The following is a 10,385-nucleotide window of genomic DNA, read 5'->3' on the forward strand; positions in this document are numbered from 1 at the left end:
AAGACATCGAAACTCTTAAGAAGACTACCCAACTTCGGATGAATTGTCTCTTCCTTCTTAATTCAGCCAATGCCTTCGTATTTATTGCAATTCATTCTATGTTTACTCAATGAAAATGAATACAGCCAAGACTATTCTCAGGAAATGGCATCAGAGAAATTGTGGAAATGCTAAGCAATTGTTGAGACAATCGTTTTTGTTTTACTCCTTTTCATTTAGGATTGGCTTTACAAATGTACCATGAGTTTGGTTCAAATCACCTTGTTGAAACATTGAATGCCAAGTGATTTTATGCTACTTAAAGTAAAGTGCGACGCTATCTAATGTGTTGCCAACCAAGAAATTGAGCGAATTCAAGATAGTGTGTACGTCTCGTATAATGTTTCCCCAGCATCTTTGCAGACAAGCATATGGATGTCATCACACCTTCCGAAACCCCCCTTTAGATCTCTTTTAAAATCTTGGATGAATTGATAGGGATGGTTTGAAGCTGGTATTTTTTTTAGGAACAAATGTCTTCGGACTTCCTACAATACCTTGTCTGTACTTGTAAAGAAAAACTCAAAATAACGTGTTTGCTTTGAGGAGAACCTTTCATGTGCAGACCTGTGGCCATGAGTGAAATGTGTAGAACTATTAAAACATGTCTTGTGACGGTTGATGAAAATGAAGATGATGGAGATAACGGTTGATTTGGTATAAAGCTTGTTGCACTGGTACACACGGTTAAGTAATAGTACCTGACTATGTCTTCCAAACGGAAGTTACGACTGCGCATGAGCGCAGTCGTTATTCCTTGTTTGGAAGACATAGCTCAGGTACTATTACTTAATAAGAGGGGTGTGGAAAAAAAGGGGGGTCAATTATTTTATTTATAGATATATTTATTTATTTTCACTCTGCATTAGGAACTTGTGACCCGTAATGTTAAATATAACATTAGTTGCATAAAAAAATTTCTTTTTTTTTTTTTTTAAAAGGACTCTGACGTGATTCGAACACGTAACCTTCTGATTTGGAATCAGACGCGCTAGCCAATTGCGCCACAGAGTCTTTTTTTTTTTTTTTTTTTTTATTTAATCTTTTTTTCTTTTTTCTTTTTTTTATTTAATCTTTTTTTCTTTTTTTCTTTTTTTATCATTTTTTTTTTCTTTTTTTGTTATTTCTTTTTTTTTTTAAACAAAATAATAAATAATTAATATTTACAAAAATATAATAACTTTACATACACAATAAAATAATAAAATAATTAATATTTACAAAAATATAATAACTTTACATACACAATAAAATAATAATATTAAAAAAGGTGGAGAGTATACTGCACCAAATGGTTTTAAAATTAAAAAATTTAAAAAGGAAGAATTAATTAATTCTAATATAGCTCTTATTCCTTGTACAGGATATTGTTCTAGAATTAATTTTAGTCAAATTAGTATACAATATTTAGAATGGATACAATATACAACTAAAAAAACAATAAAACATGCTTTAAATAATTTAGGTGAATTTAAAGTAGGGAAATATAGTGTAGATGGTTACTGTGAACAAACTAAGGAAATTTATGAATTTTTTGGTTGTTTTTTCATTCATGTACAATTTGTTATCCTCAAGCTAGAGATAAAATAAAAATTAATAAATTAACTTTTAATCAAAACTACGCAATGACTTTGAATAGAATAAAATATATTGAAAAAAGTGGCTATAAAGTAATTATTAAATGGGAACTGGGTTTCCGCTGAAAAATAATAGTTGTGGCGATAAAAATTCGTCATTTGCGAAAGAATTTGGCGAAAGAAATATATAAACCGATTTTCCTCCATCTTGTTTATTTACTTTTTTTCGAGTTTCTCGGACTTTACCCGATCAGACAATACTCGGAATTCACCTTGACCTCATTAAGACTTAGACAGAAAATCAATAATCAGCTGATTGCATTTTATAGCTATCGACAACAAAGGACTAATTAATAAAGGTGTTGATTAAATTGTTTCAAAACATGATATGGTCAAATGGCTTCCGCTATAAATGTCACATACAGAATTTATTTACATCTTTGCGACGCACGTGTTTGAAGCAAACTTTTGACATCTCTCTCTTTAAAGATAGTTTTGAAAAGAAAGCTGTTGTTGTGACGAAAATTGTTCAAAAGCAAGAAAAATCTCCGATTGAAAACTTTAATTCTTTTATCCTTTGACTTTAATAAAGTCGTTTGAGTGACACATGCACGTGTTTCAAGCATAGTTGTACGTCTCAACTTTTTCATTTACGATGGTCAAGAAAAGAAAACTGTCGTTATGAAAAAATCTATCCAAAAGGCTGGGAACAACACCTCGAATGAGAGTAACCCTTCAATGTAATGACTACACATGAAATGAGGGATCAATTTCATGTGATAAAAGCTTTTGTTTTGTTGTAAAAATTACTTCTTAGTACAAAAGGGCACAACAGGAAAAATATATATTTATTTTACTTGGCGAAAAAAATAATAAAGTGGCGAAAAATATATTGTTTTGGCGAAAGAGGTGGCGAAAAAAATAATTGACCCAGGGGAAACCCTGAATGGGAACATGATTTTTTAAAAGAGAAAGAAAATAACCCTGAAATGCAAGAATTTATAAATAAATTAGAAATATCTACTAGACTTAATATAAGAGATAGTTTTTTTGGAGGTAGAACAGATGCCTTGTGGGATTATAAAGAAGTTAATGATTTTGAGCAAATTCATTATGTGGATTTTACTAGCTTATATCCTTGGGTTATGAAATATATGAAATACCCTATAGGACATCCTAAAATTATTACTGAAAATTTTGATTGTATAACTAATTATTTTGGTTTAGCAAAAATATCTATATTACCTCCTCGTAAATTATTTATACCTGTATTACCTGTAAAATATGATGATGATAAATTAAAATTCCCTCTATGTAATTTTTGTGCTAAAAATGAAATAACTGAAGAAGATTGTAAATGTTCAGATAAAAATAGAATGTTACATGGTACCTGGTGTACTCCTGAAATTGTAAAAGCTGTAGAAAAAGGTTATAAAATTAATAAAATATATGAAATATATCATTTTGAAGAAACAAAACAATATGATACAAATACTAAAACAGGAGGATTATTTACAGAATTTATTAATACTTTTTTAAAACTAAAACAAGAAAGTTCAGGTTGGCCTGAAAATTGTATAACAGATGAAGAAAAAAATAAATATATTGATGATTATTATAAAAATGAAGGAATATTATTAGATAAAGAAAAAATATGTAAAAATCCAGGATTAAGATCAATATGTAAAATAATATTAAATAGTTTATGGGGAAAATTTGGTCAAAAAATGGATTATAATAAAAACATTTTTTTTAATTCTTATGAATTAGATAATATTTTTAATTTAATAAATAATTCCTTATTTGAAATTAGAAATTGGTTTCTAATAAATGAAGATTTATTAATGGTACAATATCATCAAAATTTATTAACCTTAGATATAGATCACATTTCTAATATTTTTATAGCTTCATTTACAACTTCATGGGCTAGATTAAAATTATATAATGAAATGGACAAATTAAAAGAAAGAGTTTTATATCATGATACAGATAGTATAATTTATATCCATAAACCTTTAGAAGAAAATTTAGTTTTAGGAAGTTATTTAGGAGAATTCACAAATGAATTAAATTCTAATGATTACATAACAGAATTTATAGGTTGTGGTCCGAAAAATTATTCTTATAAAACAAAAAAAAATCAAGTTATTACTAAAATAAGAGGTTTTAGTTTAAATTACAGAAACAGTCAAATATTAAACCATATAAAACTGAAAGATATGGTGTTAAATGATTATAATTCTAAAGTTGCAACAAAACATTTTAAAATTTGTAGAGATTTAAATTCTACTAATTTATTTAATTTGAATAAAAAAAAAACATATCAAATTACCTTTACAAAAAGAATATTAAAAAATCATATATCCTACCCTTATACAATATTCTACAATTTCTTTATTAAAATCAAAAATATTATCTTTTTGTTCAGCATACCATTTATAAAAGTCATTTCTATTATCTTCATACATTTCATCAGGACAATAAAATTTTGCCTCTGGATATTTTCCTACATAATTTGAATTTTCAGGAATATTAAATAAATGTGGAAAGTAACCTTTTTTCAAGTTTTCTATTTCAAAAGATTTAGGTAATTTAGAAAGACCCATAGGCAAATAATTATATGAATCTTGAAATTTAATATTTACACTACCTATATGTAAATAAAGACATTTAGTACCATGTATTATTGTATCAGTAGGAGATATACCTTGATTTGCTAAATATTCTAACAAAAAATAAATGTCATAACCTTTCATGTTATGAGCAATAAAAATGAAATCTTTATATCTATCATTTAAAAAATAGCTGAAAAAATTTTCTAAACAATTTAAACCACTAAAAATTATTTCTTTAGAAAAAGTACAATTATTACAGGAAATATGATTAATGTCACAAATTTTTCCACAAGAATTACATTTTTTATCTTTTATATTGCAATTATTACAAATGGTATTAGCCACAACTAAATTTGGTTTATGAAAAAATTTTCCTCATGAAATATTATCACAATGTTTACATTTTGAACAATTTGAACATAAATCTTCTTTAGTACAATAATTGCAACCATTTTCATTTTTTGGTTCATAACCTATATTACAATTTTTTTTAATATTTTGTGTAGCTTCAAAATCATAAAAAACAAAACTTTTTTGATAACATAAATGATTAGGCTCTTGTATTTTATTACAATTTTTACATAATATTTTATAACATTCATGTATTTTTTTTTCCTTTCTTTCCATTAAATAATTACATTTTATACAACGATAAAATGCTTCACATACATTTTCTTTTTTATAAATTGATTTTTTATGTTTTTCTAAGCAAATTTCATTTTTACACATTTGATTATAATTATCACATTTTATTTTATTTATAATTTCACCACATTTTGTTAAACATATGTTACAATTTTCTTTACAATTATGTTTTGTTTTGTGATTATAAGGTTGTAAACAATAATTACAAAAATAATTTGATTTAAAAAATCCTGTTATTGAAATTATTGTATCATAATGGTCATCATGTAAATATAAAAACATGGATTGTAAATAATCATTTCTTGTATATATAAATTTATTTCCAATATTATAAATTGTAAATAATCATTTCTTGTATATATAAATTTATTTCCAATATTATTTATTATAACATTAATTTTTAAAAAATCTTCAAATTTAGATATATCTCCAACATTTAAAGGTTTTTTAAAAGCATGAGATACTTTTTCACATAAACTAATTATAGTATATCTTAATTCATTTCTGGTTCTGGTTTTTGAATTTTGATTTAATAAATTTTTATAAAATCTATAACTACATATTTTATTTACTAATAAATTAACTATCATTGTTAAATTTTCGTTTTTTTTGGAATTATAATCTTCTAAAGACATTTGACATATTTTTGCTAACCCTATTACAATACTTCTATAACCACAAGTATTATCTTTATTAAGGATTTGAATTATTGATTTCTTATTAGGTAAATCTCTTTTTAAATTTATTATATTTTTATATTTATTACCTTCAGGTATATTTACTATACCTATGGTTATATCCATATCTTTGCTTATTTGCATTTCTTGATAAGAGTTTAACTCTTTCAATTTCATTAAAAATAAAATCCGAAGAAATTGAAGAAAGAGGTTGTGGTACTATTACAATATCGTTATTTAAATCTGGATGTCTCAGAATAATTCTAATTAAATCATGTTTTTTTGTGGTTTTTTTTTCATTATTTATAATATTGTCAAATACATTTTTCATTTTTTCATCTGCTTTTAAAATTGTATTATTATTCCAGCTATCCCCGAATTTCAAATTATAATTTGTTTCAATTATAGTTCCTTTTCCGAAATTTGTTTCATCTTTTTTTTTCAAATATGTACTATAAATAAAAATAATAAATTAAATATATAAACTTACACTCAGTTCATCTAAATCATTATCACTATCTTCTGCTTCTTCTCTATTTATCCTACTTGAAGTTGAAGGTATCTATAAAAAATATTTTTTAACTTTTAATTCTTTCAATTTTTTTTTAAGTAATTATAAATTAAAAAATAGGTAATAAAATATTTTTTTTACTTACATCATCTTCATCTATTTCTTCCATGGTATCATTTCTTTTCCTTTTTGCTTTTGCTTTTCCTTTTCCTACTTCTGGCATCTTTAAATCTTGTGTATTATTCTAAAAAATATATATAAATTCATTTAATATATATAAAAAGAAAGAGTTTTTTTAATCTTTAAAATAAAATAAAATATAATCTCTAAATAAAACAAAATACTTACATTCTTAGGTGTTATTTCATCTCCCCATTCATCAAATAAGCCTTCAAGCATCATAATATCCTCATCAGCTTCTTTATCATTATCATTATCCAATATTATAATTTCCTCCAACTCATTATTAGCTATATAGGGTATTAATGATTTTTTTAAATATTCTTTTGTAATAATAGCCTCATCAGCTTCTTCATCATTCTCCAACATTATAATTTCCTCCAATTCATAGGGTATTTGGTCTTCTTTTACCATTACTTCTTCTTTTACTTCTTCTTTTACCATTACTTTTTCTTTTGCTTCTTCTTTTACTTCTTCCAGTACTTTTTTAAATTCCTCACTAAAACTATCCATACTTTCAAAACTACATATAATTTACATTATTATTTGTTAATAATTGTTTATAGTCTTCTAAAAACTAAATATTTATTTTGGTTAAATTTCTTAAATAAGTCTTCACATAAACATACAACTGTTATTTGTTTTCCATAGGAAAAATCGTTGTTTTCATGAATAACGGCCACAACTCTTAAAAAAGTAATATAATCATGAATTTCATTAATTGAATTTTGATAACTTGGCTTGCATCGTATCCAAGCTTTTGTAATAATTTCCATTTCCTGTAAAAAATTAAAAAAAATGAATTATAAAGAATATTTAAAAAAATATGGTATGATCCTAAAAATGTTGTTGCTTTTTCAGGGTTATATGATTTAAATAAATATGTTTTAAAAGATAATAAATTTAAAATAGGTAAAAAAAAAATTCAAGCATGGCTTCAAGATCAAGATTCTTATAGTGTGAGAAGAAAAGTTAGACGTAAAGTTAAAAAAAATAAAATAATTGTGAAAGGTATAAATTATATGTGGGATGGAGATTTAATTGATGTATCTAAAAGAAGAAAATGATGATATTACTTTTATATTAATAATAATAGATGTTTTTTCAAGATATGTATTTGTCAAACCTTTAAAAAATAAAACAGCTTACAAAAGCTTTTAAAGAAATTTTAAATGATTATGGTGATTCTCCTATAATATTAAGAACAGATAGAGGTTCTGAATTTTTAAATGCCTCTTTTCAAAAATTATGTAAAGACAAAAATATCATTTCAATAGGTACAACTAGTAATTATAAAGCTCCTTTTGCAGAATCTTTTATTAGTAAATTAAAAAATATATTATTTCGTTATTTTCATTCAAAATTAAATTACAAATATTTACATGTATTAGATGATATAATTAAAGCTTATAACAGTAGAATACATCCTTCTTTATATGGATTTGCACCTAAAGATTTAACTAAAGAAAATGAAATTGAATTTTTTATTAGAAAATATAATAGAGAAAGAAATACTGCAATAAAAAGAAAAATAAAAAAAAAAATTAAAAAGAGATTTAAAAAACTTAAATAAAAAAAATAAAAAACCATACAAAAAACAAATTTTTAAATTTAAAATTGGAGATAAAGTACGTATTTCATTTAAAAAAAAAAACATTTTTAAGAGGTTATTAACAAAAATGGACTGAATAAATTTTTGTAATTAGTCATAGATATTTAAGAAATAAAATTCCTGTATATAAAGTTAAAGATTGGGATGGAGAACAAATTGAAGGAGGCTTAAGAAATAATGAATTACAAAAAATAAATAAAACTGATGATGATCTTTTTAGAATAGAAAAAATTTTGAAAAAAAAAAGACTTTTACGTAAACAAAAACAAGTTTTTGTACGTTGGTTAGGTTGGCCTAAAAAATTTGATTCTTGGATAGCTGAAGAATATGTCAATGATATGCAAGATAAAAATCTATAAATAGCCTTATACATTTTATTTTTTTTAAATTAATAAAATAAAAAAAATGTTATTTAAAGTCGATAATTTTGTATATGTTACACAATACTTAAAAGAATACAAGGAATATATAAAAGAATATATTTCTAAATATACCTTTACAAAACCTATAACAAGTAATAGTTATCATAGATTAGCCTGAAGAGAATTTTATAAATAATTAATATTTACAAAAATATAATAACTTTATATCACATAGATGTCAAAGTCATAGGTAAGTTTTCTTTTCAACCCCAAATATCTTCTTTTTCTGATTTGTTGTTTCTGTAATTTTTATTTTATATACATTTTATCAATAAAATTATAATTGTGGAAGACATAGTCAGGTACTATTACTTACGGTTCCAGTCCCGAGGTTAGGGGAGTGTTGGCGTGCCCTTAAAAAAGTTAAGCCCCGCCAATATCTGTATTTGTCTGTTTCAAGTCACGAGACGGTAATGCAGTGTTTGTCGTTTGTTTCTATATACTATATTTGTTTGTTTCTTATTTTAGTATGTACATTAATCAGGTCGTTATATTTTTTGTTTGTTTTACATTATTCATTTCGGGAATTGAAGACTATGCAGTATGAATTTTACTCATTGTTGAAGTCCGTACGGGACCTATAATTGTTTTATGTTTCATTTGGAGAGTTGTCTCATTTGCAATCATATCACATCTTCTTTTTTTATATGGAATACTTTTGAAGTTTGGGGTACGTTGCAAGGGATAAAAGGGGGGATATAGTTACAAAACCTATAATGTAATAGATATTAACCAGAGTTAAAATACACAACAAAAGATAATACTATGGTAGCAGTAATAATTGTGAAAAAAACCAAAAGCAACGAGTAGTCTATAAAAAAAAACAACTGAAGTATCCGCAAATTCAATTTGAGGTCATATTTGACTGTGTGCTATGGCTTTGGTTTGATGACTCACCCACTATGATAGTTTAAAAAATAATTTTAAAGTATTGTCCTGCATGACACTTGATTTTTACCTGAAATTGATATCTTTCATAAGGTTAAGGTGCTTTAAACATTTTATAGGTTGAAAACTTGATTTTTGAAGTTTTGTTTATAAAACGTCGTTTTAGGATTTTTTTTGATAAAAAAATGTCAATGATTAAGGTTTATGTATAAAAACAAACATTACTAAAGCCAAAAAAGTATCATTTGTATATAGGTAGAGTTTAGAAATAGAAAAAAATGTCAAAATTGAAACCCTCCCAAACTTTCACAGATTTTTACATATGACCGTTGACCTCAATTTTAAAAAATGTGACCATATCAAGTCCTAACGACAGGCATATTATTATAGTACACGATTTCCTCTTTCCAATGATATATTATGTAGGTGTGTGTTTGGTGGGGAGATTAAATTCCAAAAAATCTGCCTTCAGTCACTGCACTATAAGACATTTGACAAAATCCGATGAAATAACAAATATTACATAAAAACTGAATACATGAATTTGGGATAGAAAAGTACCGTGACACGTCTTATAGTAATGCGAATTCACACTCAGCAAAACAGTCACAATCGGGAATAAGTCACGTTCGATAATTAATAGATCAGACAACGTAATGACAACCGCAATCTAACACGTGCTAAAACGTCCTTAGTTAGTTTGGACAAAGACACATCGTATGGATCAACCAATTCGTGATGGTGTCCGTAAAATTTCCGGAGTATCATTTTTAATCTGTCCCCTCATAACTTTGTTTGTTAACTGACAAATACCAGTTTCATGAATCAAAGACAAAATATACATTTCAATCCCTACATGTAAGGATTGTGTGATTGTTTAGAAAGGTCACATATTTGAGCTTAATAAAATATTTTGTTCACAATTTTTCCATTAAATCGTTATCAAAGGTACCAGAATATGTGTTCCATTTTTTAAATAGTCAATATTGAGCCGAAATTTTCACTTTAAAGATACTTAAAACTTTAAATTACATAAACATAAGTGTTTGAGAAAATGTTCTTTTCAAAAAAAAATGTCTGCGATTCCCCACATTTCTACTGACGCTTAAAATAAACACAATGATATAACAGTGAATAGTTGAATATGGAAATGTGCAGCAGTTTTTCGTCCAGTTTCTTTTTTAAATTAAAATGGTGTGTTTATCTTACACTGTAC

The 10,385-nt window shown here is 25.3% G+C and overlaps 1 non-coding gene across 1 annotated transcript; it reads right to left on the reverse strand.

The window, feature by feature from the left end:
- Positions 1 to 979: 979 nt before the first annotated feature.
- On the reverse strand, positions 980 to 1,053 carry Trnaw-cca (transfer RNA tryptophan (anticodon CCA)). Its single transcript has one exon. It is a non-coding gene; the product is annotated as a tRNA-Trp (tRNA).
- Positions 1,054 to 10,385: the final 9,332 nt, after the last annotated feature.

The sequence above is a fragment of the Mytilus galloprovincialis genome, chromosome 12, assembly GCF_965363235.1.
Source record: "Mytilus galloprovincialis chromosome 12, xbMytGall1.hap1.1, whole genome shotgun sequence".
NCBI classification, from domain to species: Eukaryota; Metazoa; Mollusca; class Bivalvia; order Mytilida; family Mytilidae; genus Mytilus; species Mytilus galloprovincialis.